Genomic DNA, 16,984 nt, shown 5'->3' with positions numbered 1-16,984 from the left:
AGACACAGCCCCTGCCCTACATGAGGCTCACAGTCTTCAATCCATCTTAAAGTTGAGGTAACTGAGGTCCTGCAATCTCTGACCCTCCATCCTCAAATCTGCCAAACAAGCACTCTTCACCCCTTCAAGGCCCTATTAAAGGCTCACCTCCTCCAAGAGGCCTTTCCAGACCAAGCCCCCCTTTTCATCAGCTCTCCCTCCTTTCTGCATCACCTCGACTCTCTCCCTTAGCTCTTCCCCCACCTCTCTGCCCCACAACACTTACGTATATACCAATCTACAATTCTATTTATTTATATTGATTCCCATTTACCTGTTCTGATGTCTGTCTTTCCCCTTCTAAACTGTAAGCCCAGTGTGGGCAGGGACTGTCTTTATTGCTGAATCGTATTTTCCAAACGCTGAGTATAGTGTTCTGCATACAGTAAGCGCTCAATAAACACAACTGAATGAATGAAAGTCACTTGCCCAAGGTCATCTAGGAGATGAGTGCCACAGCCGGAATTAGAACCCAGGCCCTTCTGACCCCCAGAACCAGGCCACAACCCACTCTGCCCCTACCTTGTCTAGTTTGTTCCACAGGCCCATCCTTGCCCCGACTAGTCTTGAGGTAAGAATGTGTTACCCTCCCACCCGGAGGACCTGGCGGTGCCCACTGTGAATGGCGGTGCTCCTCCCTCAAGGGGGCAGGCTGGGTATCTGGGGCTTCAGGGTGGAACACTGCCCTTGTGACATCCTCCGTGGGAGAGCAGTGTAGGGGAGAGGGGGATGTCACAATGATCACAGTGGCATCTGTTTCAGCACCGTGCTGGGCGAGAGACAAGGTAATCGGGCTGGATGCAGTCCTTGTCCTGCATGGGGCTCACTCTCTGAGGAGAGGGAGGACAGGCACTGAATCCCCATTTTACAGTTGGGAACAATGAGGCCAAGTTATTCAGTCATTCATTCATTCACATTTATTAAGCACTTACTGTATGCAGAACACTACACTTAGCACTTGGGAGAGTAGGACAAAACAATAAACAGACACATTCCCTGCCCTAAATTAGCTAACAGTCTAGAGGGGGAGACAGACATTAATATAAATATAAATAAATTACAGATATGGACATAAGGGCCGGGGGGGGGTGGTCCCCAGTGCTACCCCTGGTCCAAGAGATCAGACAACATGGTCCATTTTTGGGAAAAGAAAAGTCTTAAGCCTTCTGCTGAGGTGACCAAAAATGTCCCCAATCATCAAACCTCTTGTTCCCATCCGGAAGTGGAGCAGAGTAGAGTGAAAAGGGCCAAGCAGAGTGGCCTAGTGACACTTGGTGCAGTGCTCTGCACGCAGTAAGTATCCAATAAATGTTGACTGACAGGATGTGGGGAACGTCATAATGGCCAGCTCCAAAATGGCCATGAGGAAAAACGTCCTTCCCAGGTGTGTGGACGAAGCTGGCCTTTCCATTTGAGACTCACCCCTCCTGGGGGTGCTACACTGCCTATAGAAGCAGCATAACTTAATGGCTAGAGCCCAGGCCTTGGAGTCAGAAAGGACCTGGGTTCTAATTCCGACTCCACTTGTCCACTGTGTAACCTCTCATCCATGTCTTGCCTCTGGTTTCCCTCCACATATCCGACAATTACTCTCCCCTCCTTCAAAGCTTCACTGAAGGCACTTCTCCAAGAAGCCTTACCTGACTAAGGCTTCCTTAGACTGTGACCGACCTCATTAGCTTGTATATATGTACCCTGAGGCTTATTAAGTGCCTGGCACATCGCACTTAATAAATATCGTTTTAAAAAAATTAAAAAGGGGCTTCTTGCAGAATAAGTCTGCAATCAGCATGGCCAATGTGGAGGGAGAGCGGGTGATGGGGAAACTGAGGCTGCTGGAATTGAGGGGCCCTCTCTCTAACATCGGGCATGTCTCTGCAGTGCATGTAGCCCAGTAGAAGCTCCACTCCCCTTTAATAAAGGTCTCATAAAACAGCACAGCAAAGAGGAAAAGAGGACAAACTTACTGAAATACATTTACTACAGTTTTGATTGGTAAAGTGATTCCCCTACCTAGAGGAATGCTGAATAGTAACAACAATAATAATAATAACTATTATTATTATAATCGGTACTCTACAATACGTGAGCCAGCCTCGAGGCTAAGTGAGCGACAGGTTTCAGAAAGGAAAATCTACAGTCTGAAACCAAGAAAAAAAAATACTTTACGATGTCTAATAAATAAATACAGTGCTATCAAATGTTGAAACTGTTCTTACTCTGATTTACAATCCGTCAAAATTCAGCTATCAAAACATTTAGAAAGACTAGAAGACTTAGGGGATTTATTGTATAGACAATTTCCTATATCATCTTTTCAGTTCCTTTCTCATGGGCTTTTAACCTCAAGTTCATGGAGCTGAATGAGACAAAGGGATTTTCACGCTTTCTGGATGCAGGTTAGAATGGTATCAGGTGGCGGTCTTCAATTCTCATGCAATCAATGGTATTTACTGAGCACTTACTGTGCATAGAGCACTGTACTAAGTGCTTGAGACAGTACATTAGATCAGTTTAACGCCCACAACAAGCTTCCAGTCCAGAGGGGAGACAGATATTAATGCAAATGAATAATTTTCAGATATGGACACAAGTACTGTGGGGGCATGGAGGAGCAGTGAATAAAGGGATTAAGTATGGGCAATGTAGAAAGGGGAGGGAGAAAAGGAAAGGAGGGCTTAATCAGGAAAGGTCCCTTGGAGGAGATGTGCCTTCAATAGAACTTTGAAGAGGGGGAGAGTCATTACCTGGCAGATATGAGGAGGGAGGGTGTTCAAGGCCAGAAGTAGGATGTGGGCGAGTAGTCAGTGGAGAGATGGATGAGATTGAGGTACATAGTGAGTAGGCTGGCATTAGAGGAGCCAAGTGTGCACGCTGGTTTGGAGAAGGAGAGGAGCGAGGTGAAGTAGGAGGGGGCAAGGTGATGGACTGCTTTAAAGCCTATGGTGAGGACTTTTTGTTTGATGCTGAGGTGGATGGGCAACAACTGGAGGTTCTTCTTGAAGAGTGGGGAAACATGGCCTGAACATTTTTGTAGGAAGATAATCCTCAATGCTTCCAACACCCTCTATTCTCTCCCTTGGACTAGTATTTTTCCACAGCAACTCTTCACCACCCTACTTCATCTCAATGAAAATAATGAAAATAATGATGGGGTGTTTTTGGTATTCGTTAAGCGCTGTGTCCAACACCGTTCTAAATTCTAGAAACAAGTCAACCAGGTTGGATGCAGCCCTTGTCCCACATGAGGCTCACAGCTTAAGTAGGAGGGAGAACTGGTAGTGAATCCCCATTTTACAGTTAAAAAAACCAAGGCCCAGAGAACTTTGTGACTTGCCCAAGGTGCCAAAGCAGGCAAGTGGCAGAGTCAGAATTAGAACCCAGGTCTTCTGACTCATAGGCCCGTGCTCTATCCACTATAATAATGCTGGTATTTGTTAAGCGCTTACTATGTGCAGAGCACTGTTCTAAGCGCTGGGGTAGACACAGGGGAATCAGGTTGTCCCACATTGGGCTCACAGTCTTAATCCCCATTTTACAGATGAGGTAAGTAAGGCACAGAGAAGTAAAGTGACTTGCCCACAGTCACACAGCTGACAAGTGACAGATCCGGGATTCAAACCCAAGACCTCTGACTCCAAAGCCTGGGCTCTTTCCACTGAGCCACGATGCCGCTTCCCAACAACAACAATAATAATAAAAGTAACAACAATAATTATAAATGCTTACTATGTATCAGGCACTGTTCTAAACACTGGGGTAGACACAAACTAATCAGGTTGGACACAGTTAATGTCCCACATGGGGCTCGCAATCCTCTGGGGTAGAAAGAATTTGGGGCTGATTTAATCTCTGACTCTTCTGTGGAAGTTACAGATGACTTAAAAGCCTGAAATTGCTGGCTCAAGACCCCTTGCTGCCCCTCCAACCCAAACACACAGACATCAACAAAAAGGAAGCAGTGTGGCCTGGTGGAAAGAGCCCAGGCTTGGAAGTCAGAGGACCTAGGTTCTAATCCCAGCTCTGCCACTTGTCTGCTGTGTGATCTTGTTCAAGTCACATCTCTTTGGGCCTCATTACCTTACCTGTAAAATGCAGAATAAGACTGTGAGCCTCAAGTGGGACAGTGATTGGGTCAATCAATCAGTCAATGGTATTTACTGAGCGCTTACTGTAGCTCTAGAAAGGAATAGGGAGATGGACAGAATACAATGATCCACTCCCATTCATGCCTGCATGGCTCTGATTTGCTCCCTTTATTCACCCTTCCCTCAGCCCCACTGCACTTATGCACATAGCTGTAATTTATTGATTTATATTCATGTCTGTCTCCCCTTTTAAACTGTGAGCTCCCTGTGGGCAGGAAATGCATAGTGTGGCCTAGTTAATAGAGTATGGGCCTGGGCATCAGAAGGACCTGGGTCTCATCCCGGCTCCTCCACCTGTCTGTTGTGTGACCATGGGCCAGTCATTTAACTTCTCTCTGCCTCAGTTTCCTCATCGGTAAAATGGGGATTGAGACTGGGAGCCCTATGTGGGACAGAGACTGTGCCCAAACCCATTTTCTTGTATCTACCCCAGCACTGCCTGTCACAGACTAGGTGTTTAATAAATACTACAGTTATTAGTCTGTTGTACTGGACTCTTCCAAGTGCTTAGTCCAGTGCTCTGCATTCAGTAAGCTCTCAAAACTTATCACTGATTGAAATGGGGGAGGGGAGAGAGGAACAGAGGAAGGGAAGGAGAAAGAGAGGGAAAGAGGGAAGGAGGGAGAGAAGCAGGAAGGGAAACAGAGGGAGAGGGAAGAAGGTAAAAAGAAAGGGAGAGGAGAAAGATTGAGAGAGGTAAGAAGGGAAAAAAGAGAGGGAGAAAGGGAAAGGAGAAAGTGTGTGTGTGTGAGAGAGAGGGAAAAAGGGGAAAGGGAGAGAAGGAAAGTGTGTGTGTGTGTGTGTGTGTGTGTATGAGGGAGAGAGAGACAGGGAGAGGGCGGGAGAGAGAGAGAGAGAGAGAGAGAAAGGGAGGGGGGAGAAAGAGAAAGACAGGGAGAGGGGGAGAGAGAGGGAGGGAAAAAGATAGGGAGAAAGGGAGAGAAGGGGGGAGAGAGCGAGAGACAGAGAGAGAAAAGAAGAAACCATGGCAGCCCAAATCAGGGTGAAGTCCTGGCAGATCATTCAAAGCCAAAAATGACCCCAGTTGAAACTAAGAGGAAGCATTCTGTGTCCAACTGAGAAAACTGAAAAAAAACCCAACTCCAATTTTTGGTGTTCTACGGCCTCCCTGGCAGCAGCCCATAGACGCGAAACCCTCCGAGGGACAGAATGACACAAAGGCACACCCTGCCTGCTTCCCACATCTGCTGATTTTCTTTCTGACTGGTTATATTTAGTGGTACAATCCAGTTTCATAACACTTTCAAACATTCTGCTCGCCCTATTTTCTTTTCGGCACACAAAAAAGACGGACTTGCAAGTGATGGTACGGCTCTTCCCATGGCAACCGGTAGGCTAGTGACTGCTTTTGTGCAAAGATCCAAGCTACAGAGAAGCTACGGGGGGGGGGGGGGGGGGGGGGGGGGGGGGGAAGGAGCTTGGGGAGAGGGGGAAAAAATCAGAAACAATGCCTAAAAGATCCTGGGTTTAGACATTTACTGCAAAAATCACGAGCCATATCGTGGGCAGGGAATGGGTCCACCAACTCGGTTATAATGGACTCTCCCAATAACTTAGTACAGCGCTCTGCACACAGTAAGTGCTCGATAAATACTAGTGATTAATTAGAATTCAACTTTTCCATCCGGCATTGGACTGCAACTACTACAGAGTTACTCAACCTGTAGATGGTAAGCTCCTCCTCTAGACTGCAAAGCTCATTGTGGGCAGGGAACATGGCCACCAACTGTGTTATACTGAACTCTCCCAAGCACTTAGTACAAGGCTCTGCTCACAGTAAGCATTCAATATATACCATTGATTGATTGATCGATTGATTACAGACTGCCCCTCTAGACTATAAGCTTGTGGGCAGGGAATATATCTACCAACTCTGTTTTTCTCTTCTATTATCCTCTCTCAAGTGCTTAGTACAGTGCTCTAAACACAGGAAGCGCTCAATAGATACCATGGATTGAATGATTGACTAGATTGTCCTTCTGAACTGCAAGCTCATTGTGGACAGGGAATGTGTCTACCAACTTTGTTCTAGTGGATGTCCCCAAGCGCTTAGGACAGTGCTCTGCATACAGTAGGCACTCGATAAATACCACTGATTGACTGATCGACTGCAAACTCTAGACTGTAACCTTGCTGTGGGCAGGGAATGTGTCCACCAACCCTGTTATATTAGACTCTCCCAAGCACTTAGTCAAGTACTCTGCACACAGCAAGCACTGAATAAATACCTTCGAATGAATGAATGGAAGCAATCACTCACTAAATACCGTGGAATGACTGATGACTTTTTTCCTGAATGGTCCCTCAGGGGCAACCCCAAAGAAACCAAAAAATGAAAATCCTGAGATCTTGAAGGCGGAGTAAGACAGGGTGAGGGGCAAAGAGGAGCCTGAGCGATTCAGCTGAGATGGAGGAGCCCCTTCAAAAGGGCTCCACATGGCAGGAATAAAGCCAGGGAGAGAATTAAATTGTTCCTCGGATGGCCTGTGGCATCCACAGACACCAAAGGGGAGGGTGACCCCCTCACCCGATCCCTAGATCCCCCTCCCCTCTCGGCAGGGTCAAAGGCACCGGCCCGGAGAGGCCGGACTCCAGGTGAATTTCTCCCAGCAGGAGAGGCAGCTATAATAAATCCATTCCTTTCTCCCTTCTTCTCTTTCCGTGTCAGAGGCCTGCTGGGAAGAAGAGAGAGCGGGACCGGAGATGAAACGCCTGTGATCTGGGAATCGGTGCAGCCTGATTTCTGACAAGGGTGAGGGCAGCCGTGAGGAAAGAGGCTGGCTAGCCCCCTACCCACAGTCAAACCCAGATGGCTTCGAGGCAGGACCCCAGTCACGCCGTCTCTCAGAGAAAGATTGTGGGGAGAGATGAAGACATAATAATAATAATGTTGGTATTTGTTAAGCGCTTACTATGTGCCGAGCACTGTTCTAAGCGCTGGGGTAGACACAGGGGAATCAGGATGTCCCACGTGGGGCTCACACTCTTAATCCCCATTTTACAGATGAGGTAACTGAGGCACAGAGAAGTTAAGTGACTTGCCCACAGTCACACAGCTGACAAGTGCCAGAGCTGGGATTCGAACTCATGACCTCTGACTCCAAAGCCCGGGCTCTTTCCACTGAGCCACGCTGCTCCTCAAGACATGGCAGCCCTAAACAGGATGAAGTCCTGGCAGATCATTCAACCAGTTGCAATTGGCCAATATCGGATCCTTCAAGGGGCGCTGTGCCTTCAGGGGTCAGGCTCCTGGGAGGGCCAGCCACCACAAGATGGAGGGAAATGGAGGACCTGGGTTCTAATCTCAGCTCAGCCACTTGACTGCTGGGTGACCTTGGGCAAGTCATTTCACTTCTCAGGGCCTCAGTTCCCTCATCTGTAAATTGGGGATTAGAACTGTGAGCCCCATTGGGGCATGAACTGTGTCCAACCTGATTAGTTCATATCTACCCTAGAGCTTAGAACAGCACCTGGTACATAATAAGTGCTTAATAAATACCATTTAAAAAAAACATACTGAGGCGACTCTAGCAGGAGTCTAGCTGCCCCCACCAGGACTCAGAAATAGCTGACAGCTGAGTGACTGACATCTTTTTCTTTTTTTAATGTTTGTTTTTTTTTAATGGCATTTGTTAAGTGTTCACTATGTGCCTGGCACTGCATCAAGTGCTGGGTAAGATACGAGCTAATCCAGTTGGATATAGTCCCTGTCCCACTTGACACTCACACTCTCAGTCTTCATCCCCATTTTCCAGGTGAGGGAACTGAGGCCCAGAGAAGGGAAGTGACTTTCCCAAGGACACCCAGCAGACAAGTGGCAGAGCTGGAATTAGAAGCCAGCTCCTTCTGACTCTTAGGCCTGGGTTCTAGCCACTGTACCACACTGTTCAAGGGGAGTGAAAAGCAAAGCCCAGGTCTTCTATCTTCCTACAGGGAAGCCCCCATCCAGTATGGGGAGGGTGGGCTGGGCTCTGCTAAGCCCTTTGTCTTAATAATAACAGTAATAAAAATAATAATGGTACCTGTTAAGTGGTATCTATTTGCCAAGCACTGTTCTAAGTCCTGGGTTAGATACAAACTGGGGCTCACACTCTTATTCTCCATTACATAAATGAGGTAATTGAGGCCCAATGCAGTGAACTGACTTGCCCAAGGTCATCCAAAAGACATGTGGCCAAGCTGGAATTAGAACCCAGGTTGTCAGACTCCTAGGCTCAAACTCAATCCAGTAGGTCATGCAATCACTGTCTTATTTATCAGCGACCAGAGTCCAATCCTTGGGCTGAACCACATTTTCAGCAGCGCAAAGTCAGTAAGTCAGTCAACCATATTTATTGAGCGCTTAGTGTGTGCAGAGAACTGTACTAAGCACTTGGAAGAGGACATTATAACAATATAACAGACACATTCCCTGCCCACAATGAACTTACAGTCTAGAGGGAAGCAGAACTGTCTCCTGGGGGCACTTGACACAGATCAGGAGTTAACTTGATCCCCTGGATGGATCCCAAATCAGCACACTAGCCCTCCTGTCATAGAGATAATCGATCAATCATCGGTATTTATTGAGTACTTTGTGTGTGCAGAGCACTGGAGTAAGCGCTTGGGAGAGTACAGTATGTCAGAGCTAGCAAAGTTGTTTCCTGCCCTTAACAACTTTATGCTCTAGAGGAGGAGACAATCATGAACGGAAATAATTATATATAATTAATATATAATATTATATAATATAATATATAGATATGATATATAATGTATCTTGTTTATATATTATATAATATATATTTATATAATTTATATATATGGACCGGAGTGCTGTGGGGCTGAGGGTAGAGAGAATATTAAATGTTCAAAGGTCTCAGATCCAAGTGCATAGATGATTCAGAAAGGAAAGGGAGCTGGGGACAAATGAGAAGAGAGGCAGTGTGGCCTAATAGAAAGAGCAAAGGAGTCAGAGGACCTGGATTCTAATCCTGTCTCAGCCACTTGTCTGATGGGTGACCTTGGGCACGTCAACTCTCTGGGCCTCACTTCCCTCATCTGGAAAATGAGGATGGAGACTGTGAGCCCATGTGAGACAGGAACGGGGTCCGACTTGATTATCTTGTATATATCCTAGTGCTTAGAATATTGCCAGGCACAAGCTAAGTGCTCACTGAAAAAGATAGTGGGCTTATTTGGGGAAGGCCTCTATGATGATAAAGTGGTAGTCCTGGACTTATCAGTCAACAGCATTTGAGAGCTTACTATGTGCAGGGCATTGTACTAAGCACTTCGGAGAGTTCGATATATCAGAGATGGTAGATGCTTTCCCTGCCCACAATGAGCTTACAGTCTAGAGGGACAGTCTATAGTCAATCTATCCATGGTATTTACTCAGTGCTTACAGTGTCCAGAGCATTAGACTAAGCGCTTGAGGGAGTCTAATAAAACGGAGTTGGTAGGTACACTCCCTGCTCACAATTGTCAGTAGCCTGTGGGACTATATGCCCAGTTTCCATTTCAGTCTTTTTCTCCTGAGATTGACCTGCTTCTACCAACTCCGTTCTATTGTCTGCTTCCAAGACCTTAGGCCAGCATCTGCACTAAAGGATCAATAAATGCCATCAATTAACCGGCTGTCTATAGGCTGTAAGCTCCTAATTGGCAGGGAAGGTGTCTACCAATCCTGTTATACTGTTCTCTCCCAAGTGCTTAGTCCAGTGTTCTGCCCACAGTAAGGGCTCAATAAATCCCATCGACTGATTCTAGGCCCCGGGAAGCAGGCTGATCAGAACTGCTGTGTTAGCCTTCACTCCAGCTGGGGCTATCAGAGGCCAAAGGGGAGCTTTGAGGACTTGATCGTTTCCGGGAAAGGTCTGGCACTCAAACCTCCTGGCAACGTCAGCTTCGAAAAACTTCCCGCCTGGAGCTTGGCTGAAATGTTTTCCAGAGAAATATGTCTGATTCCCTTAGGCTCCAAAACCAGTCTTTAAAGAGAAGTCAACCATGAGGGGACGAGGTGGGAGTGGATGGGATGTTCCCGTCGGAGGGGCGATCCCGCACCCACGTCACATGACTTGGTGGATGTCCACGCCCTGACATCTGCCTCGACATGAGAGTGAGAATTGGCTGGAGGATGGGGAAAAGGGGCAAGGCTCAGGACCCTGGAAAGCTGGAGACCTCTAGACTGGAGGCTCGTCATGGGCAGGGTACTCATTCTGTTGTACTGTCCTCCCCCACACGCTTAGTCCAGTGCCCTGCACACAGTAAGCACTCAATAAGTAACATTGATTTCCATTTATTCTCCATCTACACCCACTCCCTTGGAAAACTCATTTGCTCACATAGCTTCGACTACCACCTCTATGTGGTTGATATCCAAATCTACATCTCCAGCCCTGATCTCTCTCCCTCTGGAGTCTCATATTTCATCCTGCCTTCAAGCCATCTCCTCTTGGATGTCTTTCTGTCACCTCAAGCTTAATGCATCCAAAGCAGAAGTCCTTACCTTCCCACCCAAACCCTATCCTCCCCTTGACTTTCCCATCACTGTAGACAGCACCACCATCCTTCCTGTCTCAAAAGCCTGTAAGCTTGGTGCTATGCTTGACTCCCCTATCTCATTCAACCCACATATTCAATCCGTCACCAAATCCTGTCGGTTCCACTTCCACAACATTGGTAAAATCCACCCTTTCCTCTCCATCTAAACTGCTACCATGCTAAGACAATCACTTATCCTATCCCGCCTTGACTACTTTATTGGCCTCCTTGCTGTTCGCCCAGCCTGCTGTCTGTCCCCACTCCAGTCCACACTTCACTCTGCTGCCCGGATCATTTTTATACAGAAAATGTTTGTCCACTCCTTAAAAATCTCCAGTGGTTACCTATCCACCTTCGCATCCAACAAAACCTCCTCACCACTGGCTTCAAAACTTTCAATCACCTTGCCCCATCCATCTCACCTTGCTGCTTTCCTACTACAACCCAGTCTGTATACTTCACTCCTCTAATGCTCACCTTCTCTCTGTACCTCCATCTGGTCTACCTGGCCACCGCCCTCTCTCCCACATCCTGCCTCTGGCCTGGAACTCTCTCTCTCCTAAAATCCAACAGACAATTACTCTCCCGACCTTCAAAGCCTTACTCAAGGTTCATCTCCTCCAAGAAGTCTTCCCTGACTAAGCCCTCCTTTCCTTTTCTCCTACTCCCATCTGAGCCACCCTGACTTTCTTTTATTCATCCTCCTTCCCAGCCCCAATGCACTTATGTATATATCTGTAATTACTGACTTCTACTCATTTCTGTCTCCCCCTCTAGACTGTAAGCTCACTGTGGTCAGGGAACGCATCTACCTATTCTGTTGTATTGTCCTAAGTGCTTAGTACAGTGAGTGCTCTGTACATAGAAAGCACTCTATAAATACCTTTGATTGACTGAGCTGACTATGGAAGCAGGCTTCACCACAGCCCAAATCACTTAAATGTTCGTTCATTCATTCATTCAACAGTATTTATTGAGCGCTTCCTATGTGCAGAGCACTGTACTAAGTGCTTGGAATGTACAATTTGGCAACAAGCCTCCCCACTCCCCAAACACCTCTCATGGTCGACCAATCCACTGGGCCACGCTGCTCTGTTGCCCAGGAACCAGAACCATAATTTCCACCGGACCTTCACAAACATTTTCCTCACCAGAGAATTAGTGTAGCTTAATGGATAGACCTCAGACCTACAATTCAGAAGGATCTGGGTTCTAATCCCAGTTCTGTGACCCTGGGGCAAGCCACTTCTCTTCTCTGAGCCTCAGCTCCCTCACCTGGAAAATGGGAATTAATGCTGTGAGGCTCATATGGGACATGAACTGTGTCTAACCTGATTCATTTGTATCTACCCCAGCATTTAGTATAAATGCCTGGCACATAGTAAGCACTTAAATTCCATTAAAAAATAATGAAAAAAAGTCCACCACCCCAACCCGCCCCCACCATTGCCATGGCAACCCAAGCACACATAAACCAGGCCCTTACTTTCTGTCTCCTAATGTCGGGTCTGTGGGCAAACTGGCTGCCTGCTGTCTACTCTTCCTTCCACAGTCTCCAGATTGCACTGACAAAATTTTCTTTTTCTCAGTTTCACCCCAGTCCTAACGGTTTTCCTCACCCTCCTCCCTCAGAGTTCAAACAATTTGTTCAAGAGACACTTAAGCTACTAACGGCTCACAGAGCTCATGACTCACCATAGAGGCAGTGTGGCCTAGTGGAAAGAGCCTGGACTTGGGAGTCAGAGGACCTGGGTTCAGGAAATGTGCCTACCAACTATTATACTGTTCTTTCCCAAGTACTTAGTACAGAGCTCTGCACATGGTAAACACTCAATAAATATCACTATTTGGCTATAGACTGTCCCTCTAGACTGTAAGCTCATTAAGGGCAGGGAACAGGTCTACCAGCTCTGCTCTATTGTCCTCAGGCAAGCCCTTAGTACAGAGCTCTGCACACAGTAAGTGTTCAATACATACCACTGACTGATTGAGAATCCTGGCAGTGAAACATACCTGATGTGTGACCTTGGGCAAGTTGCTTTTCTGTTTCTGGGTTCCCTCATCTGGAAAATGGGGATTCAATGCCTGTTCTCCCTCCTGCTTACACTGTGAGCCTTATGTCAGCCTGATGATCTTTTATCTACCCTAGTGCCTAGAACAGTGCACAGCACATTGTAGGTGATTAAGAAATACCTTAATTATTATCATTATTATAATATAGCTTCTCACAGATCGAGTAGGAACAGTGACTTCTGAAACTGCTGCATCACTGATAATCATAATATAAATGATAACATCAATAATAATAATTGTATGTTAGGCACTTACTATGTGCCAGGCTCTGCACTAAATGCTGAAATGGGTACCGCGTAATCAGGTGGATCATAGTCTGCTCAAATGGGTGCAGGGTCTTAAGAGGCAAGGAGAACAGGAGAACATCCCCATTTTACAACTGAGGAGACCGAGGCACAGAGAACCTAAGTGACTTGCCTATGGTCACACAGCAGGAGAGTGATGGAGCAGGGATAAGAACACAAGTCCCCTGGCTGCCAGGCCAGAGCTCTTTCCAATAGGCCATACTGCTTTGAAGAGTCCTGGCCTCACAAGGAGAGAAAAAAAATGGACTGGAGACCCGGTTTCTGTCACTGTCTCCTCATGGGAGCTCACTGCAAGCCAACTCCTCCAGCTCTCAGTTACTTCACCTGTAAAGACCCCCAGTTGGGGGGAATCTTCCCTAGAAAGAGTCAAATACCAGAGCCCTCCCAAGTGCCTTCTTTTTTGGCTTTTAATTTTCACAAATGCTACTGGTCTTTAACGGTTTGCTACTAAGCACCACCTTTTTTTTTTTTTTTTTGCTCTTTACAAGAGCTGTCACTTCAGTGCCATGGAACTGTCCATCTGTCCCTCACTATGATCCATCAGGTTCATATCTTCCGGTGTTGAGGCACAGATATCCTTCTTGTAAGTTGGGTAACCCAAGTCCATGGTTTAGTTTGGTAAATATCCTCTATTGCACAAAAAGAAGTAATCGGTTCTGGCCTTGTAACTTTTTTTGGGCTATTTCCTGAGCTTTTAGGACACAAAGGGTCTGATTTGGGACAGAAGGAGATGATCTAACACTGACCGAAGGAGCAAACGCAAAATCTGGCTGTGCCAAACTTTATTCTAATGGTATTCGTTAAGCACTTACTATGGGCCAGGCACTGTATTAAGCTCTGGGATAAATACAAGTTAATCAATTAATCAATCGTATTTACTGAGCATTTACAGTGTGCAGAGCACTGTACTAAAGCTCGTGGGAGAGTACAATATAACACACAACATTCTCTGCCCATGACAAGCTACAATCACTGTTCCACATGGGACTCACAATCATTTTCATTTTATAAATGAGGGAACTGAGGCTCAGAGAAGTGAAGTGACTTGCTCGAGGTCACACAGCAGACAAGTGGTGGAACCAGTATTAGAACCCACATCCTCTGACTTCCAGGCCTTTCCACTAGGCCATGCTGACCCTTCATGTGCGGTAGAAGCTTGCAACATTATTTGCTGGATTAATGTTCCACATCTTTAGCAACACAAAACAGTAAATAGAAACAAAATTGCTTCATTAATTTTCAGAACACATTAAAAAAAACAGGCGGAAGGGGTAGAACCGAAAACTGAGTAAACAGCACAAAAGATTTTCCAGCAGCAATTAGGCTCGATTCTCTGAGCTAAAGAATCGAGGAGAAGTGGCCAAAAACCTGTCTTATGCTGACAGGCAGTCGGCTATATTAATACAGAAGATTTAAAGAATCATTATTGTTACTAAGGTTACTTTCAAAAGACAATATGTTCAGACACAGTGGTGGCTGTTAATTGTGCAAGATAAAGCCAATGGTAACTAATTATTTAGTATTTACAGCTTGTAACTGTTTCCTCTATACTACAAGCTCCTTGAAGGCAGGGGTCTTATCCACCAACTCTCTCAAGCGCTTAGTCCAGTGCTCCGCACACAAGTGCTCAGTGAATACCACTGAATGACTGACTGTAGACTCTCCCTCTAAACTGCAAGCTCACTGAAGGCTGGGGATGTGTCTCCCAACTCCATCATACTGGATTCTCTCAAGCGCTTAGTATAGTGCTCTGCACAAAGGAAGTGCTCAAGAAAAACCACTGATTCATTTCCCTCAGTTACTGGCAGCTAGTTTGGCTACAATTTTTTTAAAAATGGCATTTCTTATGCACTTACTATTTGCCAGGCTCTGTACTAAGGACCGGGGTAGATACAAGCTAATCAGGTTGGACCCATTCCTGTCCCACAAGGGGCTCACATCTTCGCCTCCATTTTACAGATGAGGGCACCGAGGCCCAGAGAAATGAAGTCACTTCCCCAAGGTCACTGGGCGAGAAGTGGCACAGCTGGGATTAGAAGCAAGTCCTCTGACTCTCAGGCTTGTCCTCTACCTGGAATCTACTCCAGGACTTAATACAGTGCCTGTCACATAGTTACCTGTAAAATGGGGATTAAAACCAAGAGCCCCACATGGGGAGAGTATGGTCACGGGAAGCAACATGGCCTAGTGGATCGAGCACGGGGCTGGAGGTCAGAAGGATCTGGGTTCTGGACTCAGCTCTGCCACTTGTCTTCTGCATGACCTTGGGCAGGTCACCTCACTTCTCTGTGTCTCAGTCACCCGACCTGTAAAACGGGGATTAAGACTGCAAGCCCCATGTGGGACAGGGACTGTGTCCAACCTGATTATCTTGTATGTACTCCAGTGCTTAGAACATTGCTTGACCCAGAGTTAGAGCTTAACAAATGCCATCATCATTATTATCTGGGACATGGACAGTATCCCATCTGATTAGCTTGTCTCTACCCCACGGTTTAGTACAAATGCCACAAATATCATAAAAAAGTCCTAAGCCGAGGGTTTACCTGAAGGGTTTGCAGGCTGGAATCAGAGAACCCTTGGGGTTGTGCACTTTCCTGAGATGTCACAAGTGACAGGCATTTCCAGTGCCAAATTTTGGGTTTAGTAGTGTATCAAAGGAAACTGGAAAAGTGGCAGAGGCCTACTCTGGAAAGGATTAGGGAGGAGCTGGATGTCATATCCACTTGGGGTGGCTCTCCTCCAGACTCACAATGTGGGAGTGGGTCTCACATCGTGTTTGGCGCCTGGATGCTGACATCACAGCGGTCCCTTGGGTTCTTAGGAGGATCAGCATTGTTGCTGTCGTGGAACTCCTACCTCCTCCTACCACCCACCTCCTGGCAGTGTGCCACACAACCCTGAACCTCAAACCCCAAGCTACCTACCTAGAGGCCTGACCTATACGGCACTGAAAGCACTGCTGCCATCTCCTCCCCAAGTCAATCAGAGGAAGAAGAGGGGGTTACCGAGGTTGGTTCATCAACCCATGCATGATAGCCTGAGGTCAATTCACCGTGGCCTAGTGGACAGAGCCCGGGTCTGGGAGTCCAAAGGACTCCCTCTACACTGGAAGCTCGTTGTGGGCAGGGAATGTGTCTGTTCTCTTGTTCTACTGGACTCTTCCAAGTGCTTAATGTAGAGCTCTGCACACAGTAAGTGCTCAATAAAAACGACTGAAAGAAAAGCATACAACCAATACCATAATAATAATCCACACTATGAAGGGGATTGATTAGAGTAGCTGGCTGTATAGGGCAGGGAGAACTACCCTGCCAAGGATACTGCTTCTTCTTTTTGAAGGATACTCCTTCAATTCTTTTGCAAGTCCTGCCACATGAGCATCTGGAGCTGAGTATGCTCGTTGTGAGGGAATGCATCTTTTATATTGGACTCTCCCAAGCGCTTAAGTACAGTGCTCTGCACATAGTACACACACAATACCATTGATTGATAATGACAGATTCCCACATTCCCTTTTGACATTTAAAAAAAATGTGTTTTTACATATAAGCAGTCCCGAAGACTGAGAATTCCTTGTGGGTAGGGATTAAGCCTATCAACCTTCACATACTGTCCAAAACACTTAGTACATTACTCTGCACACAGTGAGTGCTCAAAAAATACCCCTGATTGATTATTTATATTGTCTGTCTCCCCCTCTTGACTGTAAGCTTGTTATAGGGAATGTATCTACCTACTCTGTTATATTGTACTCTCCCTAGCTCTTAATACAGTGCACAGGGCAACACAGTAAGTGCTGCATAGCATTGACTAATCAACAGAAGTAACATTTTGGGTTTTATGAAGACAAACTCCCACTATTTTTTTAAA

At 46.4% G+C, this 16,984-nt stretch overlaps 1 protein-coding gene across 4 annotated transcripts in view; it reads right to left on the bottom strand.

Annotated features, from left to right (window-relative positions):
- Window positions 1–16,984, bottom strand: part of ZHX2 (zinc fingers and homeoboxes 2) — an 83,649-nt gene that overhangs the window by 12,658 nt on the left and 54,007 nt on the right. For 2 of the 4 annotated variants that reach the window (XM_029063274.2, XM_029063272.2), the window contains exon 1: window positions 562–706. The exons of 1 other annotated variant lie outside the window; for it this stretch is intronic. The gene's annotated coding sequence lies outside the window, so the exon portion shown is untranslated. Of the gene's footprint in view, window positions 1–561; window positions 707–15,657; window positions 15,855–16,984 lie in introns of those variants that run through there. One more of the 4 variants, XM_029063275.2, reaches the window with a different exon arrangement.

Source organism: Ornithorhynchus anatinus, chromosome 4 (genome assembly GCF_004115215.2).
Source record: "Ornithorhynchus anatinus isolate Pmale09 chromosome 4, mOrnAna1.pri.v4, whole genome shotgun sequence".
In the NCBI taxonomy this organism is placed as follows: domain Eukaryota; kingdom Metazoa; phylum Chordata; class Mammalia; order Monotremata; family Ornithorhynchidae; genus Ornithorhynchus; species Ornithorhynchus anatinus.
Note: the sequence above shows the minus strand (reverse complement) of the source record. Positions and strands in the feature narration are given on the sequence as shown.